General features: G+C 41.3%; 1 long non-coding RNA gene across 1 annotated transcript in view; it reads right to left on the minus strand.

Moving 5' to 3' along the window:
* The window catches only part of LOC140190965 (uncharacterized), a 34,531-nt gene extending 17,034 nt beyond the window's left edge, over window positions 1–17,497 (minus strand). The window contains exon 1 of the long non-coding RNA XR_011883730.1: window positions 17,391–17,497. This is a non-coding gene — a long non-coding RNA (uncharacterized lncRNA). The remainder of the gene's footprint in view (window positions 1–17,390) is intronic.
* Window positions 17,498–24,994: the final 7,497 nt, after the last annotated feature.

The following is a 24,994-nucleotide window of genomic DNA, read 5'->3' on the forward strand; positions in this document are numbered from 1 at the left end:
CTTTAAGAGAAAATTTTAAGCCAAATACAAAGTTACACATTCAAAACAGTGTTAACGGCAACGTGATCCAACTTAAAATGGCGGACGGCGTTCTCCTTCCTCAAGCCGACGAACCGCTGAAGCTGCGCAATATTTTCACGAACGTCACAAAGCAGTGCGTGCATTCATTATTACGAACCGTTGTATTTAACTCAAATTTTTAACATAATAGGCTTTATGACAGTCCATTCCTAAGTATGAGTTGTCCGTAAGTTGGACGTTCATAACCCAGGGACTGCCTGTATATCACTGTCACTGGGTTTAAATCCCAGAACTCCAAAGTCAACAGCAAAGACTTCAACAGGTCACCACTGCTGAATTAAAAGCAATTGAAGTTCAAAGTTTAAAATAAATTTTATTATCCAGGTACATATCTGTCACCATATAGAACCCTGAAGTTCATTTTCCTGCGGGCATACTCTGTAAATCTATAGAATAGCAACTGTAACAGGATCAATGAAAGATCAACCAGAGTGCAGAAGACAACAAACTGTGCAAACACAAATATAAATAAATAGCGATAAATACAAGAACATGAGATAATGAGATGAAGAGTCCGTAAAGTGAGATCGTTAGTTGTAGGAACATTTCAAACACGGGGCAAGTGAGTGTAGTTACCCCCTTTTATTCACAAGCCTGATGGCTGAGGGGTGGCGATGAATGTTTTCTTTACCACAGCAACTCAGAAATCACAGCTATGTTTATATGCATAATTAATTATTTTCTTTGTCATACTTTATTAAACAAACTCATTGAGATCACGTACTATGAAATGAACTTTTAGAGACTTGGGTACATTTGAAACCTCGAGGTAATTCACCCGTGGTGTGATAATTCACATCAGACCCGGAGAGTGGTGTGGTCTGACGTACTCCTGATCAAAGTCAATAGTCAGAATCAAGTTTATTATCACTGGTACTTGTCATGAAATGTAATGTATTAAAAAAACCACAAATTGCAATAAGAAATTTATATAATAAATTTATATTTTTTTCTATTTTTCTATTTTCTGTTTATGATTTGTAATTTAAAGTTTTAATATTTACTAGTTTTAATATTTAATATTTGTAATCCAGGGAGCAGAAAGTGCAGAATCAAATATCACTGTGATGATTGTACATTCCAGTATCAATTGTTTGGCGACAATAAAGTATAAAGTAAAGTAAAGCAATATAAAATAACATTAAATTAAATTGAATAGCCATATGGTAGCAGTTGTGATGCATATGGGGTAGGTTCCGAAAGTTTAACAAGGACTTTGTGTGAGCCAGAGAGGCAATATAAATGAAAATCACAAACACAATAAATTCTTCAGATGCTGCAAATCTAAAACAACACACACAGAATGCTGAAGGAACTCGGCAGATCAGGCAGCATCTATGGAAAAGAGTATACAGTCTTTTCTATTACCAGCAGGGAGATCAAATTAACAGATTAATTGAAATCAATTAATTGATGAAGAGTGAGATAGCGTTTCAGCGTTAAACCAGCAGATTTGGTGTGTGAAAAGGGGTGGTTGGACGTTAATGACACAACCCAGGGCTTCACTATTCACGAGGTTCCAACTGCAGGCAGAGGAATCAGCCTTCTTGTCAACCGGAAATTAAGATGGCAACAGGAGCAAATGGGGAGTGTAGTATTGGTGGAGACACTGACTGCAGACGCTGGGATCTGGAACAACAGGACCTGCCGGAGGAATTCCTTTCAGTCATTTCTTCTTCCCCCAAAGATACTGTTCCACATGCCCAGTTCCTCCAGCAGTTTGTTTTTTTTAAAAAAAATTGGTATATAGTGTCTGATTTCCATTTTAGCATCTTTCTGTACACTATTATACCAAGGATTAAATAACAAGCTAATGTCTCAAGAAAGGGAAGGGGAAGAAAGTGGCCCTAAATGGGAAGTCATTGTTAGCAGGAGGATATTTGACTGTCTCCCACATCTGATACATTATAATATGCATGATATAGTAACATCATCTTTTTAAAGCCCCCGGGATTCTTCAGTAATATCCCAGAGATTGATGTTCTATTCCAGGCCAGCCCTGGAAGACCGGTAACATAGAACATAGAATAGTACAGCACAGTACAGGCCCTTCAGCCTTCGGCCCACATAGGCTGAACTATAAGACCATAAGATATAGGAACAGAATTAGGCCATTTGGCCCATCGAGTCTGATCCATTTCCTTCTCAGCCCCAATCTCCTCATATCCCTTCATGCCCTGACTAATCAAGAATCTAGCCTCTGCCTTAAATATACACAAGGACTTGTCCTCCATAGCCACTTGAGGTAACGAATTCCACAGATTCACCTGCGATTCACCGATGGTTTATACAGAGGGAGCACAATAAACTGCCCTTCCTTTTGGATAATCAGAAGAGGGAGGTACCTCTGTTCTGCCTCTTAGTATCCAAGACAAAAATTCAAGGAGGGGTGCCTGCGAAAAACGGCTTCCATCATCAAGGACCCCAACTACCCAGGACAAGTCCTCTTCTCAGGAAGGAGGTACAGAAGCCTGAAGGCACACGTTCAGTGATTCAGGAACAGCTTATTCCCCTCTGCCACACGGTTTCTAAATGGCATTAAAAAAAAAGTTTGGGTTTTTTTTTTGCACTACTCATCTTAATTTAACTACTTTATGTAAATCAGTCTTTTCTCTCTATTATCATGTATTGCATCGTACTGCTGCTGCAGAGTTAGTAAATTTCACGACATTTGCCGGTGATATTAAACTTGATTCTGATTCAGATCTACGTTCAAAATGAAGTCCATTTGCTCTCATTAGTCTTGCTCATTGAACACTAGAGGGCAAAGCTGTTACCACCTGCTGCTTTCACATCATCAGTTCACTCCTTACTGTCATGTCAGTCTGATCATCTGAAGTTTGCACTGTTCTTAATTGTGCCATTAAAACATTCCTGTCCTGTGAATAATCAAAGAAATTCCTTTGATTCAGAATGTCGGACAGAACAGCTGATTTTCACAGACTAGCATCACACAAAAACACAAAGTGGACCGAGAACTTATTTTGGTTGATCCACAAATCAAGTGTCCTCTACCAACCTATCCCTACTGCCTCCCAACAAGAAAGGCCCATGATGCGATAAACATTGGCTGCTTTTCATACCTCAGGGACCACCCCGCAATGAAGGCAAACAGTTAAGACATGATTCATCGTCTCCTTCAGTGAACCAGCACAGTCTTTGGCCAGATGAGGTGTAACAGTGGCCAATCACAAACAGTTGGTCCCCTAGCCTTGTCGAAGAGGAATCTTTTTCCGGTCCTCATTTCTCAGATATAAAATCCTGGAAGTACATACAACTGGGCTTGGGGACAACTCCTATCCTTCTGTTTCCAGAATCTTGTGCAATAAGGTGGTCTCCTGTTCTCACGATCTACCTTGTTATGATTTTGCACTTTTATTGTTTATCTGCACTGCATGCTTTCGGTGGCTTTTACACTTCATTCTGCATTGTCACTGTTTTACCTCAATGCATTGTGTAAATATTTAATCTGTACGAACAGTGTGCAAGACAAGCTTTCTCTGTATCTTGGCAGATGTGACATTAATAAACCAATACCAATATCAATACCAATTTCCTATCCATGCTTTAAACTTGACCTTGATATAAGTGTTTGTGCATTAGCTAGCTGCCTGTTATGCAAAACGTTATTATATGTAGGTCATTATCGTCATTATGCGCCCTGTCGTATGATGTGGGCGATGATAGTCTTCCATCTGTCTTCAATCTGCCTCTGGGAAAGGCCCGTTTCATGCTGTGGTTCTTACTCTTTTCTCTATCCATGACCATGATCGTGCTTGTAAAATTTTTCTACAGAAGTGATTTGCCATTGTCCTGTTCTGGGCAGTGTCTTTACAAAATGGGTGACCCCCCCCCCACCCCGCAAACTCCCCAGCCGTTATCAACACTCTTCAGAGATGGTCTGCCTGGTGCCAGTGGTCACAGAACCAGGACTTGTGATCTGCACCCGCTGCTCGTAGGACCGTCCACCACCTGTTCCCGTGGCTTCACGTGGCCCTGATCAGGGGGCTAAGTAGGTGCTACACCTTGCCCAAGGGTGACCTGCAGGCAGCTGTAGGTAAGGCGACTGTGATCAGTGATCTGAACTGTTTGTTATCACAGGAGCTGTAATATCTATTGCCAACTTTGGTAAATACCTGCATGAGAGATCAGTGTTTTACTTGGTAGAACTAAATAGCATTTCTTTCAGGGACAACTAGATGGTGCAAATATAACTTTTCTTCCACCTACTATGATGCTTCTTAAAGTCCACATGAATCCTTTTTTAGGCCATACGTTCAAAATGTACTGAGAACAGTCATGTTATAGTTTAGCTGCAATACAACATTTTTGAAAGCGATACCATAAGAAAGTCATTCCTAGAGACACGGAGTCATAGAGAAGTACAGCACAGTACTGTAACAGGAACCTTGGCCCACCTCGTCCCTGCTGAAACCATTTAAACTGCCTACTCCCATCAACCTGCACTGGGACCACAGCCCTCCATACCCCTACCATCCATGTACCTATCCAAACTTCTCCTAAGTGCTGAGCAGCCACACACAGACCCATGTTAGCTATCCTTAATCGGTCCACATCTACTCAAATACTTCCATATCCAGTCCCTTAGACTACCCTCCAATAACTTTCTCACGACTGATGTCAGACTCACCGGCATATAATTTCCTGGGTTATGTTTAGAGCCTTTTTTAAACAACTTTGGCTATCCTCCAGTCCTCTGGTACCTCTCCTGTCACTAAGGATGATTTAAGTACCTCTGCTCGAGCCCTGGCAATGCCTCCCATTGGGTCTGAGGGAACACCTTGTCAGGCCCTGGGGAGTAATCCACCCTGTAATTGCCTCAGGGTAGCAAACACCTCCTCCTTGGTCATCTGTACAGGGTCCCTGAAGTTGACGCCACTTTTCCTCCCTTCTATAGACTCTGCGTCTGTCTCCTGAGTAAATACAGATGCAAAAAAAAATTATTTAAAATCTCCCCCATCTGTTTTTGCTCCACACATGGATTACCATTCTGATCTTCCAGAGGACCAGTTCTGTCCCTTGCAATCCTTTTGCTCTTGATGTATCTGTAGAATCCCTTGGGAATCCCCCTCACCTTGTAGGCTAGAACAACTTCATGCCTTCTTTTAGCCTTCCTGATTGCTTTCTTAGGTGTTCTCTTACATTTTTTATACTCCATAAGCACTTTTTTCTCCCCTTTTGCCTATACCTGTTAGGCACCTTCCTTTTTTTCCTTAACCAGGGCCTCAGTATCTCTTGAAAACCAAGGTACCCTACACTTGCTACCCTTACCATTTATTCTGACACCCACCCACTCTATCACACCTAAAGTAACACAACCCCCAGAATACTGAGCTGCCAGCCCTGCCCCTCCTGCCACCAAGTCTCACTCGTGGCTACAACATCATAATTGATCCATGCCCTAAGCTCATACGATACCTCTTGCACTGAAATATACACAGCTCAGGACATTAGTCGCACCATGCTCAACCTTTTGACTCCTGACGTCGTCTGAGGTCTTACCTGTCTCCACTAACTGCTCTGGCACTCTGGTTCCCATCCCCCTGCAACTCTAGTTTAAACCCCACCATGCAGTGTTAGCAAAAAAATTCATACTTTTTTTTCAGAGCTTGGATTGTAACTTCATTTTCTTTTTAGGAACAAAATGCTGGATGAATTCAGCAGACCAGGCAGCTTCCTGATGAAGAGCCTCGGCCCGTAACGTCGACTGTTTACTCTTTTCCATAGATGCTGCCTGGCCTGCTGAGTTCTTCCAGAACCTTGGATTTCCAGCATCTGCAGATTTCCTGTTGTTTGTGGAGAAAGAAAGGAAGAAAGGGAAAATACTGAGAACGTAAACTGTAGAGTCCTTGACAGCTAGGATTCAGAGATTAAGGGAGCTAGGGCTTTACTCTTTGGGGAGAAGGAGGATGAGAGGAGACATGATAGAGGTGTAGAAGATAATAAGAGGAATAGATAGAGTGGATAGCCAGTGCCTCTTCCCCAGGGCACCACTGCTCAATACAAGAGGACATGGCTTTAAGGTAAGGGGTGCGAAGGTCAAGGAGATATTAGAGGAAGGTTTTTTACTCAGCGAGGGGCTGGTGCGTGGAAAGCACTGCCTGAGTCAGTGGTGGAGGCAGATACACTCGTGAAGTTTAAGAGACTACTAGACAGGTACATGGAGGAATTTAAGATGGGGGCTTATATGGGAGGCAGGGTTTGAGGGTCGGCACAACATTGTGGGCCAAAGGGCCTGTACTGTGCTGTACTATTCTATGTTCTATGTTCTATGCATGGTTGACCCTGACCACTCAAGTGTTTTTAATTCAAAAAGAGGTTACTTGGAAATATTAATCTCTGGAACTATTAATCCCTGGAAACTGTTAATAACAATTCTGAAGTCAGAGGGTTATATGTAATTTATGACACGTTGTCCTTTTCACTCCTTTTATCATTACTACAGACAATTTCCTTTTCTAAGAACATCTGCAGAGCACCTAACTTCCCGTTTCTTTTCTCTGCTGCTTCTCTTACATCACAGTGATGCTCAAAGTGTGCAGCCTGTTCCATCGCAATACTTGCCCAACTTCCTCATCCTGCTTCTCAGACATATCATCAGAGACCTTGGTGTGATACAAGACCAGAAATGTCTCCACTTGCTTCGACACGAGGGTATGACGCAGGACACTGGCATTTTGATATTTGCTTTCGTATAACACAAATGACATAGTCAGATGAGAATATCAAAAACCTAAATAGTCAATAAATAATTTCAGAAACAGGTTTAATATCACTGGCATATGTCGTGAAATTTGTCATTATGCGGCAGCAATACATTGCAAAACATAATTTTTAAAACTGTAAATGATAATAAGAAGTGTACATATGTATGTGTGTGTGTATACAGAAGAAATGTAATACTATTTGTTTATTTAAAGGTTGCATTAAAAAAGTAGTGCAAAAAGAGAGGCAGTGTTTATGGGTTCAGCGTCCATTTAGAAATCGGATGGCAGAGGGGAAGAAGGTGTTCCTGAATCACTGAGTGTGTGCCTTATGGTTACTGATGTCCTTCAGGAATCAGTGATAGGCCTCAGCTTTACACTTCATTTATAAATGATTTGAATAAAGGATTAGAGAGTCTTATACTTAAGCTTTCTGGCAATGCAGTAAAGTGGACAGGGGCGGTGAGGTACAGTACTAACAAAATCCTAATGCAGGGGTTTTGATCCTGCTCATCAATAGTTTCTTTCCTCCCACGGTTGCCACTTGACTCACTGAGATCCCATTGCTGATTGCTTGTTAGTCACTGAAAATTAGGTGGCAGGTAGATCCATGATAGGAGAAAGTGAAGTCATACAACTGAAGGGCAAGTAAAATGAACGAGTTCTGAAAATGTCATATTTTTGGCAATAGAAAGCTCAATGTAGGTAACACTGTGAGACTATTGACCCAAGAGACTACAGCGTCTATAAAAAGTATTCACCCCCCCCCCCGAAAGTTTTCATGTTTCATTATCCTACAACATTGATCACAGTGGATTTAATCTGGCGTTTTGGACACTGATCAATAGAAAAAGACTCTTTCATGTCAAAGTAAAAACTGATCTCTACAAAGTGATCTAAATCCATTACAAATATAAAACACAAAATAATCGATTACATAAGTATTCACCCCCGCCCCCCCCCCCCTTAATATGACACACCAAATCATTACCGGTGCAGCCAATTGGTTTTGGAAGTCACATAATTAGCTAAATGGAGATCACCATGTGCAGTCGAGGTGTTTCAATTGGCTGTAGTGAAAATACACCTGTATCTGGAAGGTCCAACTGCTGGTGAGTCAGTATCCTGGCAAAAACTACACCATGAGGACAATAGAACACTCGAAGCAACTCTGCAAAAAGCTTATTGAGAAGCACTAGTCAGGAGATTTCCAAGTCACTGAATATCTCTTGGAGTACAGTTAAGTCAGTCAAGAAATGGAAAGAATATGGCACGGCTGTACATCTGCCTAGAGGAGGCTGTCCTCTGAAACTGAATGACCGTGTAAGAAGTGGAGGAGAGAAGGAGGCCACCAAGAGACTTATGACAACTCTGGAGGAGTTACAAGTTTCAGTGGCTGGAATGGGAGAGACTGCGCAGGCAACAATTGTTGCCCAGGTGCTTCACCAGTCACAGCTCTATGGGAGAGTGGGAAAGGGAAAGCCACTGTTGAGAAAAAAAACACTTGAAATCTCAGATGAAACTCGCATAAAATACTGACTTGAAGGGGGTGAATACCTGTGCAATCAATTATTTTATGTTTTATATTTTTATAATGAATTTAGATCACTTTGGAAAGATCTGTTTTTACATTGACATGAAAGAATCTGTTTCTATTGATCAGTGTCAAAAGAAGGGCCTGTAATGTGCTGTAGGTTTTCCATGTTTCTATTGGGAGGGGTGATTCTTGTTGATAGTGAAGCCAATTGCAAAGAATTACAAAAAAACTTGATCAGTTGAGGGAAATGAGCTGAGGAAAATGGAGTTCAACTTAGATAAGTGTGTAGTGATGCATTTTGGACACTCAAACCAGGGTAGGACCTAGCTGGAGAGTAGCAGGGTACTGACAAGTGTTGAGAAACGGGGGTACCTGTGAGTATGATTGCACAGTTCACCAAAAGCAGCCATGAAAGTAGACAGGATGGTGAAGAAGGCATTTAGCGTGCTGGCATTCATTGAGCTGAAGAGTAGGGGCATTATGTTACAGTTACGTAAATTGTTGGTGGGCTGGCGCCTGGAGTATTGTGTACAGTTTTGGTCATCCTGCGATGGAAATGACATAACATATCTGGAGAGGGTGTAGAAGAGATTTCTGAGGACTCTGCCTGGACTTGAGGGCTTGAATTATAGGGAGAGGTTAGATATGCTGGATCTTTATCTCTTAGACAGTAGGAAAATGAGAGGCGACCTCGCAAAAAGTTAAAATCATGAGGACGTGGATAAGGTGGATGGTCATAGTCCTTTCCCTGGTGTTGGAGAGTCCAAAACTAGAGAGCACAGACTCAAGATAAAAGGGAAGAGAGTTAGATGAGACCTGAGAGGTAACTTCTTTACAATGCAGGTCAACCACTTCATTTTTTAGGCTTGGCTGAGTACCTAGAGGGGAAGGGCTATGTGGGGGGGGGGGGGGTAGTTACAGGCCCAACCCAGGCAACTGGGACTAGCAGGGAGGATGCTGTGGTTGCGATGGACCAACTCGGCCTAATGTCTCCATGCTGTTTGACACCGTGACCATAAGAAAGTGGAAAACAGTGAGACAATGGGATGCAAGGACCGTGATGGTAGGTCAATTGTACATGATTGCCATTTGTTCAAGAGTCTAGTAGATGGGTGGAAGCTGTCCTTGAACCTGGGGTGGTGAGAGAATGACTAGAATTGAAGGCGCCTTTGATTATGTTGGCTGGTGTTTGTGATGGACTGAGCTGAGGCCACTACCTCTGGGTAGAGGAGTGGCCCTACCGAGCTGCACTTGGATAGGAAGCTTTCTGTGGAATATCTATTTAAAAAGTGGGTAGGTGAGTGTGTTGTAAAGAGGACTTTAGGAGGAGACAAAGAAGGGACCGATATCAGATCGTGAGGTAAAACCTAATCAGTCTATATCTCTCCAAATGTTTGTAAATCTTGTCTCTAAGAATCCCGCCCAATAGTTTGCCCACCACAGGCGTAAGATTCACTGGTCACCTCAGGCAATTGAAGAAGTTCAGCTTGAGCCCCCAGTTCCTCGAGACCTTCCACAAGGGCACCATTGAGAGCATCCTGACTGGCTGTATCACCACCTGATACGGGAACTGCACCAACCTTGATCGCTGGGCACTGCAGAGAGTGGTACAGACAGCTCAGTGCCTCTGTGGATGTGAACTTCCCTCCATAGAGGACATTTACAGCAGCAGGTGCAGAAAGAAGGCCTGAAAGATCATCAGGGACACCAGTCACCCCAACGGTAAACTGTTTCAGCTGCTTCCGTCTGGTAAATGGTACCACAGCATTAAAGCCAGGACCTACAGGCTACGGGACAGCTTCTTCCTACAAGCCATTAGACTTATAAATTCACTTGTCTGTACATTGCGACTGAGTCATGATGCAAATATTTTTACTCCCTCATGTTGTGGGACAGATGTAAGATTTAAGTAAGTACAAATTCAAATCAGAATAATCCCTATTACCTTCCTTGAGCAAAGTTACAACATTCACTGCCCTCCTGTTATCTGATACTACTCCTGTGGCCAGTGAGGGCACAAAGATCATCACCAAAGGCTCAGCAAGGTCTTCTCTCACTTCCTCTACTAACCTGGGGTACATCCCATCCAGCCCTATGGACTTGTCTATTCAGAAGATCCAGCACATCTCTATCATAATCTCAACATATTCAAGTGTACCAGCCCGTTTTATGCTGTTGTCACATTTGTCAAGCTCCTTGTGTATTCATTAAGGACCTCTCCTACCTCCTCTGACTACATGCTTAGTTTTTTTTTATCCCTTTTTAGTCCTATCCTCACTCTAGTCATCCTCCTTTTCTTCACGTATGTGTAGAATGCCTTGGGGATTGGGACTCTTCTTCAAAGAGAAGTGAAAACAGAGTCTTTGAGTGCCTTTACTTGCCCTGGTAATAGTATCTTGGGGCTGGCCTGTGGTGTGGTGGCATCAGCACTGGACTTCAGGGCGGGAGACGCTGAGTTCGAATCCGGCTAGGTCCCAACCTGTGCAGTTCTGCCTGGCAATCTACACAAAAACCCTATGGACAACTACACCATCCAATGTCGACGATGATGGACAGCAATCAATAACAGCAATAGTACCTTGATAAGCAAGAGGGTGAGTGGATAGGTAGGAACACCAAGCTGTGATTATAGTCCATCACTCATGAATCTATTGAATGAAAGGGAAGATGACAGTTTCCAGCATATCAGTTTGTACGTTGTATTATTAAAGATGGAAAATGAGAGTAGGAAAGAATGAGTCATGTCAGGAGACACAAGAATCATTACCAGAGTTTCATATATTTGAGGACTAATGATTTAGATAGTATGATGAGTTGTAAAGTATGCAGATTTATTAATGATCAAAATGTGGGATGTGAACTGGAAGAAGAGTGTAAAGGGTTAACAAGGACACAGTAAAGTAAATGTACAATAGGAGAGCTGGTGGAAGATATTTTTGGGAAGGGGATGATTGTTCATTTTAGCAGGAGGAATAGAAAGATAGACATCTTTTAAATGGAGTTAATGTGGCAAATGTTCAGGGGATATTTGTGTGGAATTCTGCATAGGTACGTTCCAATGAGACAGGGAAGTTATGGTAGGGGACAGGAACCATGGTGTACAAAGGCTGTAATAAATCTAGTCAAGAAGAAAAGAAATGCTTACAAAAGGTCCAGAGACCTAGGTAATGTTAGAGATCTAGAAGGTTATAAGACTAACAGGAAGGAGCTTAAGAAGGAAATTAAGAGAGCCAGATGGGGCCATGAGAAATCCTTGGCGGACAAGGTTAAGGAAAATGCCAAGGCATTCTACAAGTATGAGAAGAGCAAGAGGATAAGACGTGAAAGAATAGGACCTATCAAGTGTGACAGTGGGAAAGTGTGTATGGAACCGAAGGAAATAGCAGAGGTACGTACTGAATACTTTACTTCAGTATTCACTATGGAAAAGGATCTTGGTGATTGTAGTGTGACCTGCAGCAGACTGAAAAGCTTGAGCATGTAGGTGTTAAGAAAGAGGATGTGCTGGAGCTTTTGGAAAGCATCAAGTTGGATAAGTCGGCGGGACAAGATGAGATGTACCCCAGGCTACCGTGGGAGGCAAGGGAGGAGATTGCTGAGCTTCTGGCGATGATCTTTGAATTATCAACGGGAAGGGAGAGGTTCCAGAGGATTGGACCGTTGTGGATGTTGTTCCTTTATTCAAGAAAGGGAGTAGAGATAGCCCAGGAAATTATAGACCAGTGAGTCTTAATTCAGTGGTTGGTAAGTTGATGGAGAAGATCCTGAGAGGCAGGATTTATGAACATTTGGGGAGGTATAATATGATTAGGAATAGTCAGCATGGCTTTGTCAAAGGCAGGTTGTGCCTTATGAGCCTGATTGAATTTTTTGAGGATTTGACTAAATACATTGATGAAGGAAGAGCAGTAGACGTAGTGTATATGGATTTCAGCAAGGCATTTGATAAGGTACCCTATGCAAGGCTTATTGAGAAAGTAAGGAGGCATGGGATCCAAGGGGACATTGCTTTGTTGATCCAGAACTGTCTTGCCCACAGAAGGCAAAGAGTGGTTGTAGATGGGTCACATTCTGCATGCAGGTCGGTGACTAGTGGTGTGCCTCAGGGATCTGTTCTGGGATCCTTACTCTTCGTGATTTTTATAAATAACCTGGATGAGGAAGTGGAGGGATCGGTTAGTAAGTTTGATGATGACACAAAGGTTGAAGGTGTTGTGGACAGTGTGGAGGACTGTCAGAGGTTACAGCGGGACATTGATAGGATGCAAAACTGGGCTGAGAAGTGGCAGATGGAGTTCAACCCAGATAAGTGTGAAGTGGTTCATTTTGGTAGGTCAAATATGATGGCAGAATATAGTATTAATGGTAAGACTCTTGGCACTGTGGAGGATAAGAGGGATCTTGGGGTCTGAGTCCACAGGGCACTCAAAGCAGGTTGACTCTATGGATTATACTCTATTGGACTTCATCAATCGTGGAATTGAATTTAGGAGCCGAGAGGTAATGTTGCAGCTACATAGGACCCTGGTCAGACCCCACTTGGAGTACTGTGCTCAGTTCTGGTCCCCTCACTACAGGAAGGACGTGGAAACCATAGAAAGGGTGCAGAGGAGATTTACAAGGATGTTGCCTGGATTGGGGAGCACGCCTTATGAAAACAGGTTGAGTGAACTCGGCCTTTTCTCCTTGGAGCGACGGAGGATGAGAGGTGACCTGATAGAGGTGTATAAGATGATGAGAGGCATTAATCATATGGATAGTCAGAGGCTTTTTCCCAGGGCTGAAATGGTTGCCACAAGAGGACACAGGTTTAAGGTGCTGGGGAGTAGGTACAGAGGAGATGTCAGGGGTAAGTTTTTTACTCAGAGAGTGGTGAGTGCGTGGAATGGGCTGCCGGCAACGGTAGTGGAGGCGGATACGATAGGGTCTTCTAAGAGACTTTTGGATAGGTACATGGAGCTTAGAAAAATAGAGGGCTATGGGTAAGCCCAGTAATTTCTAAGATAGGGACATGTTCGGCACAACTTTGTGGGCTGAAGGGTCTGTATTGTGCTGTAGGTTTTCTATGTTTCTAAATGGCAAGAAACTATACATGTTAATTTGTTGATAATGAAATGCAGAACATTAATATCCAGATGCAGGAAACACTTAGAAAGGCAAATTGTTCATTGGCCAGGTGGGTTAGAAGACGAGTTAGAAAGGTTTACTGCAATTCTGTGGGAATACAGTGAGACTACACTTGGAGTTCTGGGTGCACTTTACACACGGTACTCTGGATATTCTTACCTTGAAAATGGGGGAATGAGAGTTGTCCCAAGGTGAAGAGATTAACCAGGATGGGAGCAAGCTAGAACTTGGAAGATTTAAGAGGTGGCTTCATCGTTATAAATGATTCTGAGAATAATTACTGATTCTGAGAGGCTTTTCCTCTGATTGTAGAGTCTAAAGTTAAGTGGGTTCAAATGTGAAAATCAGTGGGTTCAAAGGTGAAAATCAACCAATTAAATGAGAACGAAGTTCTTTATTCAGGATGACAGGAATTATCTTCATAGAGTGTCATGATGCTCAGTTACTGGAGCAATAGACTGATGAATGTGTAAAAGAATCAGGGACAAGAGGACAGACCTAAGGGATACAAGGGCTACTGAGAAGACAGACTTGAGGATCAGTTGTAATCATGTTGAATAGCAGATCAGTTATGAGGGCACACTGCCCACTCCTGCGTTACAATTGCTAAATTCTTACAATTGCCTTCACAGGAGGATGGGAATCTGGAGAACACATTCACACTCACTCTTACACCTTGAACCTGACTAACGATCTCTAGGTTTCAATACGGTGAACTGTAATGCAGGCAAGCTCCTGTTGTTTGATATTCTTCATGGGACAGTTGGTGCAAGGGGAGAAGCACACCAATAGCTCACTTCACACTTTTACTGAAGAAAATACCATAAAGACATCCAAGTTTTAAATTTAGTCTCCATATTTTAAAGGAGTAAAAAGAATGAGTGAAAGTTACATCTGTAAGTTAAAATTGCTCCTTTAAGCATATAGTTAATCACCATCTGAAGGCGGAGTTTGAATGAGTGACATCAGATCAGATTAAGGTCATTGTCTGGTGATCGATTCCAGTTTTAATCATCAAAAATTCCTACAATTGGTTTAGATATAAATATGTGCTGTCACAACTGAAAAGAAGTCTACTTGCAAGGAGAGTGTGGGTCTTTAACCTCTGACTTAAAGCCTGTAATTCACAATGAACCTCACAGCAGGTTAGAAAAGCTCTTCAAAAAGAAGCTCTTTCTTTAGTAGCATTTGATTTATGTTTAACTTTTAAAGCTGATATATTTTTTAATATTTGATTTATTTAACATCTATTCTATATCATTCCAGGAATCAGAAAACTCTGCTTTATGGTGCTATTTAGTGCAATCCATTGTATTCCACTACCTCTGAATGATTCATGCAAGGTGGCTAAATTACTGAATCCTGAACAGGAGCTCCTAACACCCTATGTGAGTATGTGTTTAAGGAGACATGCCGTAATTTCTTAAGATAGTTTTCAACAGGATTCGTAGCCCGTTCTTTAGCTAGAGCCTTACAGCAATTTGGGCACCGAGGGAGAGAGGAAGAGGAGAGCCATCGGCAGTACCACCGATGCGGCAGAGAGGGCCTCAAGATGGCTGTGGCTCAAAAGAGGGCAGCCATGGAGTCATAAGTAGCTAGCCATCTGGACACAAGCTGGGGTCTGATCAGCCCCAGCTGGGTCACCTGGAAGAGGGTGTATGATGTTGAAGGACCCGAAACACCCGATGATTCCAGGAACATCACTGCAGATGTGTCCAGAGGCATCAGTAGATGTATGTACACAGCTTCACTAGAATTTGTAGCACACAAAACGTTGGTCTAATGTCACTTTAAGTACAATCTTTAATACTACCAATCACAGATTTTTAAATGTTATCACCTATAGATCAAATTATCTTAAAACGTTTAGTATTAATTAATTATCTTGCAAAAGATACTTGTTCCTCATTTTTGTAATATTTCCATTAGTTTCTTCATGTAAGTCATCTAGTCTTAACATTAATGTGATTTGATATTCTAATATGCCTATATTTTACACACCTTAGATATATATATATAGTTAGTATTTCTTGTTCATCAATTGCTTTATATTCTAAGTTTCACATTATTTTTGAATAATTGTCAAGCTGCCAATTTATTTGAGAACTTTTCATTGTTTCGTTTCCTTATATCACATAGGTCGTGGATCAAGGTTTCAGTTCTGAGATCTTGGACGCAATGAACCATATGTTGACACTTGATGGCATTCCCAAGTTAAGTAAAATGGAACCAACGGACAAAACTAGCCATCTTCTTGAGTTCTATAAAGCCTTCAAAGCACTTCAAACATACATGACCTGGATCCAAACAGGCAGTAATGAGAATCTGAAAAACTACCTGGAATACCACAAAAATCATGTGATAATAATAACTAATGAGATTCAGAAAGCTTTGATGGAAGAATTTAACTTTCCACACCCAACAACCACTCCAAAATCGGAATTTGAAAGGAAGCAATTTGGGTACAAAGTATTGAGTCTCTATAAGATGTGGTTAGATGAACTGAAGAAAAACTTCTGCTAGACACAGATCTTTCAGACTTGATAGTTGATTATTTATTAAACTGTGCAAGTAAATTCAGAAATGCAATCACGTTATAAAGTATTTTGACTTTGTAAGCTCAAAAATCTATTTTTATTAACAGGTATTTCAATGGGTCATTTAGTGGCCAGTTGATATTTGTTAATAATAATTATTGGTAAACCCTATCTCCATGTTTTGTGAGGAGAAGACTTATTTTAAACTATTGATATATGTCTCAGTTCACATAAAATTTGCTATTGTTTCAAGTCAACTAAGTATAACTTTGATGTCGGTACTGCACACTAAAATAGGCTACTACCACTTATGAGAGATACATTTGATTTTTAAAGTATATATATTTATTTATTTATGATTTACTTTTGCTGCTTCATTATTCTCCAATAATAGATGACATACCATGGTGGGAATTATCCCTTGGGAGAAATCCCAAGCTTTTCCTGATGAACAAACTGACGCTTCACTTGCTGTCTGTAACTTATTTATTAAATTGGACTGGCAACAAGATGTTTATTGAAATTATTTTTAAATGTATTTATTTAATATTTCTTAACTTTTATATATTTATGTATAATGATGTGGCTTTCATGGCACCTCAAAGGTCTGACTTCCATGTTTCATTAGTTTTGTTGAAGTTTATCCTCTGTACGATTAAAATTACCAGCATGTGTGACTGTTACTGCACCTACTGTATGTTCACTTATGTAGAATCCACCCAATTGTTTGAAATCTCTTCCAAAAAATGTGATCAGATTTTTGACTTCTGTTGGTGATTCACTCATGCAAGTGACATGAGGGAATTGGTGCTTAATGAGAATATATTCCAAATTCTGGGAATTATAATGGTTTTATCTGAACAAATCTAAACTGAAAGGTAACTAATTTTGTACTGAGACTTGTCCTTAATAAAACATTTGCAATGTGGGTTTTATTTTACACTGTAACTGATAAATAAATGAATTTAAATTTAAACACTGACTCTCTTTTGGTTTTATGCTGTGCAAATGACAACCCCAATTCGACAAATCCTTTCTCCTCATAACCCTAGAATGTCCCATATTAAGTTCATGTAATTCTAATATAGTTCAACTAATGGAAGAGTAAGTAGCTGAGCTGGGCCCATCAGATCATTTCAGTGCTATAGCAGAGCCAGAACCCTGAGTTGCATCGACACATATCAAATTTCACTTCATACTGATAGAAACTATGTACGTTAGGTAGAGAACCGAGCTTTTATGTTGTGGCAGAAAGAAAACTTTTTTGCTCATCTGCTCGCTTAAGCAATTAGTACTAATGGAGCCAAGGCTTAAATAAAGAAAAAAAAATTTAAAATAAAAAGCAAACCACCTACAATGACTTTCACCATATCTTTTACTCACTTCAACCTTTCACTTCCTTTTCCCAACCCCGTCCTTGCTGTCATCTTCTCTTTGTGAATACAACGCTATTCCTCACTCTTAACTCCTTCACAAGGACTTGTGTCGTGCTGGTGGTTTCACTGCTCCACTTTCTGGTAGATGCATGCGAAGTCATTGAGTTTAAGTTCAAAGCAAAGGTTTAGAATAAAAGTTTGCACGTAATGAAATACTGAAATTTGATTAACCACAGATAAGCAGCTTCCTTTCCTTTTGGACTTTTTCTGTATTTGTACAAGCAATTGTTGAAAGAGGAGATTACTTTAAAATTTCAAAACTTTCCAAAAATACTTCTCCTTAAATCTTTCCTTGTTTGTTAATCCAATGTCATTTTGTACATCATATTTTAGCTTACCATTTTTATTTGAATTTAAAACTTCACTCTCTATTGGTGTGAAACAATTCCAAGGGTCATAGAATCACAGAGTCATAGAATTGTACAGTACAGCAATGTCTCATCATGTCCAAGTCAAGCAGCTTGCACATTTATATAATCCCAGTTGCCCAGGTCCTTATCCATTTATGCACTTTCTTTTCAAGTGTCTGTCTAAATGTCTCCTACGCAGAGTAATTGTGTCTGATTCCACATCCTTCTCTGGCAGTGCTTTCCAGATATTAGCCACTCTCTATATAAAAAAGTACCCTCATATCCCCTTTAAAATTCAATCTTCCCAATTTAAACCCTCTTGTTTAAGATGACAAAGATTCTTACTATTTGCCCTATCTATGCCCCTTACAATTTTGCATACCTCTCTTGGGTCACCCCCTGCCTCCTTTTCTCTAGAAAAGACAAGCCCAGCCAATTCAATCTCTTCCCATAACTCAACTCCTCCAGTCTGGTAATGTTCTTGGTGATCGTCCCTGTACTCCAGCACAACCACATCTTTCCTACAATGTGACAACCGGAACTGTACACAAAATCTAAGAGTGCTCTAAGCACTGTTTTATAAAGTTGCAGCATAATGGCCCAGCTTTTATATGAAGACAGGCAAGCATTCTTGGCCAATTCTCATGCATTCTTCATAAACTCCTCATGCACCTTCACCAATTCCCATGTATTCTTCACCAATTCTCATGCATTCTTCTCCAATTCTCATGCACCCTTCACCAACTTCTCGTGCATTCTTCACCAATTCTCATGCATTCTTCTCCAATTCTCGTGCATTCTTCACCAATTCTCATGCATTCTTCTCCAATTCTCATGCATTCTTCACCAATGTCTCATGCATTCTTCTCCAATTTTCATGCATTCTTCACCAATTCTCATGCATTCTTCACCACCCTATCTATCTGCATTGCCACTTTCAGCAAATTATGGACCTGAACCCAAGGACTCTATATTTATCTACCTTCCCTTTCGCTGTAAATGATCTACACCTATCTGACTTCATAAAGTGCATCACCTCAACTGGTCTGGATTGAATCTACCCGCAATGCTCCACCCAAGTCCTCAATATATGCACATACAAAAAGATAACATCACATTGATCTCTGCAATACACAACTGCTCACAGACTTCCAATAAGAAAAACGTCCTTTCAGCCGTACCCATTGTTTCCTTTCACCAAGCCAGCTTTGGAACAAATTACGCTGCTCACCTTGGATTCCATGTGCGTTAACTTTCTCCATACAAAAAATATCTGTCACTCTTCCGTCATCAATCTGCTGAGTCACCTCTTCAACAATATCAATCAAGATAGTGAGATAGAACTTCCTCTGCACAAAACTATGATAACCATCTCTTGCCTAATGTGCATAAATCCTATCCTTTAGAGAGTTTTCATCCAATAATTTCCCCACCATTGATGGAAGTCTCACTGGTCTGTAACCACTTGGCTTATGCCTGCTGGCTATCTTAAATAAAGGAACAACTTTAGCTATCCTCCTCTCTTCTGGTACCTCACTTCCTGCTAATGAAGGTGCAAAAATTTCCGTTTTTCCCCTTTGCTTCCTATAACATCTAGGAATAGTGGTCACTCTGCCCCATGGATTTATCTACACTTACACATTCCATGAACCTATCATTCCCACCTTCCTAATACTGGAATCCTCCAGCCTATCTGTATTCCTCTTCCTCAACTCATTGCTTTCCACATCTTTCTCCTCGATGAATACAAATGAGAGGGATTCACTGGAGACCTCGTGCACATTGCCTCTTTCTGAACACACATTACTCCTCCAGTTCCTGGGAGACTCTCTCTTTCCTAAGCCCTTCCTTTTGCTCCTAACATACTTACAGAATGCTTTGGAAATTTTCCTTAATCTTACCTGTCAGTGATACTTCATGGCTCCATTTTGTTATCCTATTTCTTTTCTACACCCCCTGTATTCCTTAAGAGACTCACTCAGTTCTAATTTTTTGCTGTATACCTGTCATACAGTTCTTGAACCTGGTCAAACCTTTACAGTCCTTCATCTTCCAAGATTCCCTAATCTTGGCATCTTTGTCTTTCACCTCTAATGGAGTTTGCTGGCCCTGACCTCTTATTATTCCCTTGTGAAAAATTCCCACTTCTCCTATGTCCTTCTACCCACAGAAAGCTAACATCGATCTCCCTTACCCCAGTGAAATCAACCTTCGTGACACCTTATCCCTTTCCATTACTATCTTGAAACTTACAGCATTAAGGTCACTGTTTCCAAAGTATTCCCCCCACCAACACTTCCACCACATGCCCAGTTTCATTTCCTAAGATGAGGTCAACTACAGCCTCATTTCAAAAATATCACTGGCCTCATTAGTTAAAGTATGCTTGCCAAAGTTTCTTTTTCTCCAGCAGTGGCTGATGGAAAATGCCCTGCAATTTGATTACAAATCAACAACCCTACACACCTTTTGCCAGCCATTAACTAACAGACAGATAGACCTTTTATGGTATTTTTTACAGAGTGGAAAAAAAGATCAGGCAAGCTTCCAGACTTCTTGGCAGATCATTCCTGTTAGTTACCACAAAATGTACTGCTGTAGAAAACTGGCCTCATGATTATCTCATCTAAATGAGCTGCAAATTCATATGTAGCAGTGCAACATATATTTATACAGTACATACATTACTGTATGCAGGTAGGCCAGCCAGTGGTGTAGTGACATCCACACTGGACCCCGAGGTGAGTAGTTCCGGGTTCGAATCCCGCTGGTTCCTTACGCGTTTTCCATCAATGCTGGGTTGAGTGTTGAGCTGGCAACTTGGCCTCGTAAAAAACAGAAGCTAAAGAAATGGTGGGGTTACCACTCAGTGCATCACAAGGCACAGAGAGGAACAACTGTGTGCATGCATATATACTGTGTATATATTATCTATATGCATAACCTATATGTGTGTGTGTATTATAACAGTAACTATAAATATATTATTATAATACATCCATTCACATATATTTATTTAATTCTTACATAATTACTTGCCCACAGTAGACACATGAGAACAGTTTCACCATCCATCCACTCTGAGGCTACAGATTAAACCCAGAACTGACAAAACGCTCCAGTCAGTTCACAACTGTTGCTGTGTCATTCTGAGACCGAGCAAGTACCACAACCTGCCTCAGACAGTTGCAGGAGGGAGCTTTATTCAGGGCAAGTGAAAGTTACACAGCGTGTGCGGGATTAGACTGGGAGTATCCGGAAGACCCTACGTTACCACGTGTCAACACAGCGTTAAGATTCATTCAAGGGTGGGAGCAACTAGCTTAGTCTTAACCCAAACCAACTCAAATTTCATTTTTGTTTTTAATGTGTACAATGTGACTGTTTACTCTGAATCTCTTTCAATTACTCCTTTCAACCTTATTCTCCTCTGTTTCACTTGTTGCCCAGTCTTGGCACATTTTTATTTTCTCCTTCCCGCGTCACACTTTCACTTCTAATCCGTGCTTCATTTCCTTCCCCTTCTTACTGCTGTGGCGCCACATGAACGTATCCATAGCTACTAATTGTGTATAATTGACTTTGCAGCTCATGTTCTCATTATTATTTATTTATTTATTATTTTTGAAATTTGCACAATTTGTCTTCCTTTGCACACTGGCCAGTCTTTGATGGTGTGCAGCTTTACATTGATTTATATTAACATTATAAAAAAGAAAGTTCCAGTTGCACGACAACATGGCAACAGCTGCACACCCATGCAGCTGAGAGTGAACAGTGACTGTGAATGCCTGCAAAAATGACCTTAAGGTAGCATATGATGACATTTATTTACTTTGATGATAAATAAATTTACTTTATTTAATTATAGGTATCCATTAGTCTTGTGAGACCATAGACTTGCGCCTTGGAAGTTTTCCAGGGCGCAGGCCTGGGCAAGGTTGTATGGAAGATCGGCAGTTGCCCATGCTGCAAGTCTCCCCTCTCCACACCATCAATGTTGTCCGAGGGAAGGGCACTAGGACCCATACAGCTTGGCACCGGTGTCGTCGCAGAGCAATGTGTGGTTAAGTGCCTTGCTCAAGGACACAAAACGTTGCCTCAGCCAAGGCTCAAACTAGTGACCTTCAGATCACTAGACGAACACCTTAACCACTTGGCCACGCGCCAACAATCACTTTATTTAATTGGTGTCTCCTTATAAGCTACAATCACAAATGTTCCACCCTCCACACCTGCTGAGTTTCTTTTCTAGTATATCCCCTCAAAGTTCAAAGAAAATTTATTATCAAAAAACATATCTCTCAACATATATAACCCTGAGATTTACTTTCTTGCGGGCATACTCAATAAATCCAGTAACCATAATAGAATCGATGAAAGACCACATCAATGCTGTAGAGGGGGATCTCATTGAAAACTACTAAATGTTGAAAGGACTAGAGAGCGTGGATGTGGAGAGGATGTTTCCTATGGTGGGGGTATCCAGAACTAGAGGGCACAGCCTCAAAATTGAGTGGCAACCTTTTAGAACAGAGGCAAGGAGGAAATTTTTTAGCCAGAGAGTAGCGAATTGGTGGAATGCTCAGCCACAGAGTGCAGTGGAGGCCAAGTACATAGGTCTATTTAAGGCGGATGTTGATAGTTTCCTGATTGGCCAGGGCACCAAAGGATATAGTGAGAAGGCAGGCGTATGGGGTTGAGTGGGATCCGGGATCAGCCATGATGGAATGGCGGAGCACACTCGATGGGCAAATGTCCTAATTCTGCTCCTATGTTTTATGGTCTAATGGTGGGCAAAAGACAACATACTGTACAAATACAAAAAGAAATAGAAAATAAAAGAAATAATAATAATAAGCTTTTGTTTTAGTGTATCTATAAACTCTACAATGCTTTTGTTAAGTTGATCATATTAAGGAGAAGATGGCAGCGCGATTCAGCTCACAGTGGCCACGCCGGTGGTGATGTCTGTTATCTGTCAAGTAGGGTGCCTTGCACAATCCTGATTTGATGGAGACAGACATGAGAGTACCGAGGAACATCTGGTGAAACTTCTGAAATCCCTGCTTCGCTGCTGCTGCTGCTGTGTGGTCCAGAATCTCCGAAGGAGAAGGTCCTGAGTCTCTAAGGCCCCCAGTCAGAAACTCTTCCTGCCATGAACCTCCAAGCGCGCAAACTTGCCGGTGCAGCACCACTGGAAGCACCCGACTGCAGCGGACTCTGAGTCCATCCGAAAACTTTCAGCTTCCGACCAGCCCTCCAACACAGCCTCTCCGAGCACTATCCTCTACCGAGCGCTTCGACCCCGCCCCGGCCACTGAGCAACAAGCAAAGCCGAGGACTCGGGGCTTTCCCCTCCGGAGATTCTGGATCACACAGTAGCAGCAGCAGCGAAGAAGGCATTTCAGAAGTTTCTCCAGATGTTCCTCTGTGCTCTCATGTCCGTCTCCATCAAATCAGGATTGTACACGGCACCCTACTTGACAAATAACAGACATCACCATGGAGTGGCCGCTGCTTTCAGGTCATATTCTTGCAATATCAGACTCCAGTTTAATAACCTTCTATTCTTATCCTTCAAATTAGTTAGAAACACCAACGGATTGTGATCCGTGTAAACCACAAGTGGTCTCTGGGCAGGACAAACATAGACTTCAAAATGTTGTAAAGCCAGAATAAGTACTAGAAATTCCTTTTCAACAGTGGAATAATTTTTCTGGTACCCATTAAATTTCTTTGAGAAATAAGCTACTGGGTGTTCAATGTCATCCACACCCTTCTGTAACAGTACTGCCCCAGCAGCTTCGTCACTAGCGTCTGTTGCTATAGAAAATGGCTCGGAAAAATCAGGTGCTTTGAGCACAGGATGATAACACAAGATGGCTTTCAGGCGTTCAAATGCCTCCTGGCAAAGATCACTCCATACAAGATCTTTCACTCTTCCCTAGGAGTTCTGTTAGGGGGAGAACGATATCTGCAAAGTTCTTACAAAACTTACAATAATACCCAACCATTCCCAAAAACCTTTCTTGCCGGTCGGAACAGGAATCTCAGCAATAGCTTGAACCTTGGCTTGGACAGGAGCCAGTTGGCCTTGGCCTACTACATAGCCCAGATATGTAACTGTGGCATGACCAAACTCATTTTTAGTGAGGTTCACAATAAGATTAGCCTTGGACAGCCTGTCAAACAGATTGTCTATTGCTGCAATATGCTCTTCCCATGTGTCATTCCAAATACTAAATTGTCAATATAAGCCCCTGTGTTTTCTAATCCTCTAATCACAGAATTGATCATTCTTTGAAATGTCCCTGAAACATTTTTCATCCCAAAGGGAAAAACATTGTACTCATACAGTCCAGATGGTGTCACAAATGCTGATATTTCTCTGGCCCTCTCTGTCAAAGGGACACACCAATATCCTTGTAACAGGTCAATCGTTGTAAGGTATTTAGCCTTTCCCCCCATCAATACAGTCATCCACTCTCTTTCCTTGTTCCTTCTTGTTTCCAACTTCTTGTTCAACCATTTTACTTTTCTCTAAATTCATTCTGTAAGGATGCTCTTTGATGGGCTGGGCTGAATTTACAATGACACCATGCTGTACACTGTCTTAGAATGTCAGGGAATAAATCTTTATGTTTTCTAATCAATTCCTTCAATTGTTTTTGCCGTGTAGGCTCCAACTGAGGAACCTTATCAGTAATATTTTTCAAAACAATGGAATTCTTAAATCCTGTTGATTCTAGATTCAGCGGGATAAAATGATTTTTCATCTCATTCCCAGCCTTCACGACTCCATTTGTTTTCATAACAGTACCCACAGGTACTACCTTATCAACCCAGTGCTCCATTTTAATGTGGGAGCTTTGCAAATTCTGTTTTGCAAGGTCACAAGCTTTGTTAAGTCTCTCCCGCACATTGACCCATATTTCCAAATCAGACCACAATACTTTGAGTTGGGTCAAAGGTCCTTTTGGCCTGTGACCGAACACGGGTTCAAATAGACTACACTCCAATGATTTTTGAATCGTATCTCCAACAGCAAATAAGAGTAGGGGTACCCCCTCATCCCAGTTTTTTCCATTTTTCATACAATATGTTTTAATCATGGTCTTAATAGTGGAGTTGAACCATTCCAAGGCTCCCTCGGACTTTGTGTGATACTTAGATGACATAATGTGCTTAGCTCCCAGTT

Source organism: Mobula birostris, chromosome 31, assembly GCF_030028105.1.
Source record: "Mobula birostris isolate sMobBir1 chromosome 31, sMobBir1.hap1, whole genome shotgun sequence".
Classification (NCBI taxonomy): domain Eukaryota; kingdom Metazoa; phylum Chordata; class Chondrichthyes; order Myliobatiformes; family Myliobatidae; genus Mobula; species Mobula birostris.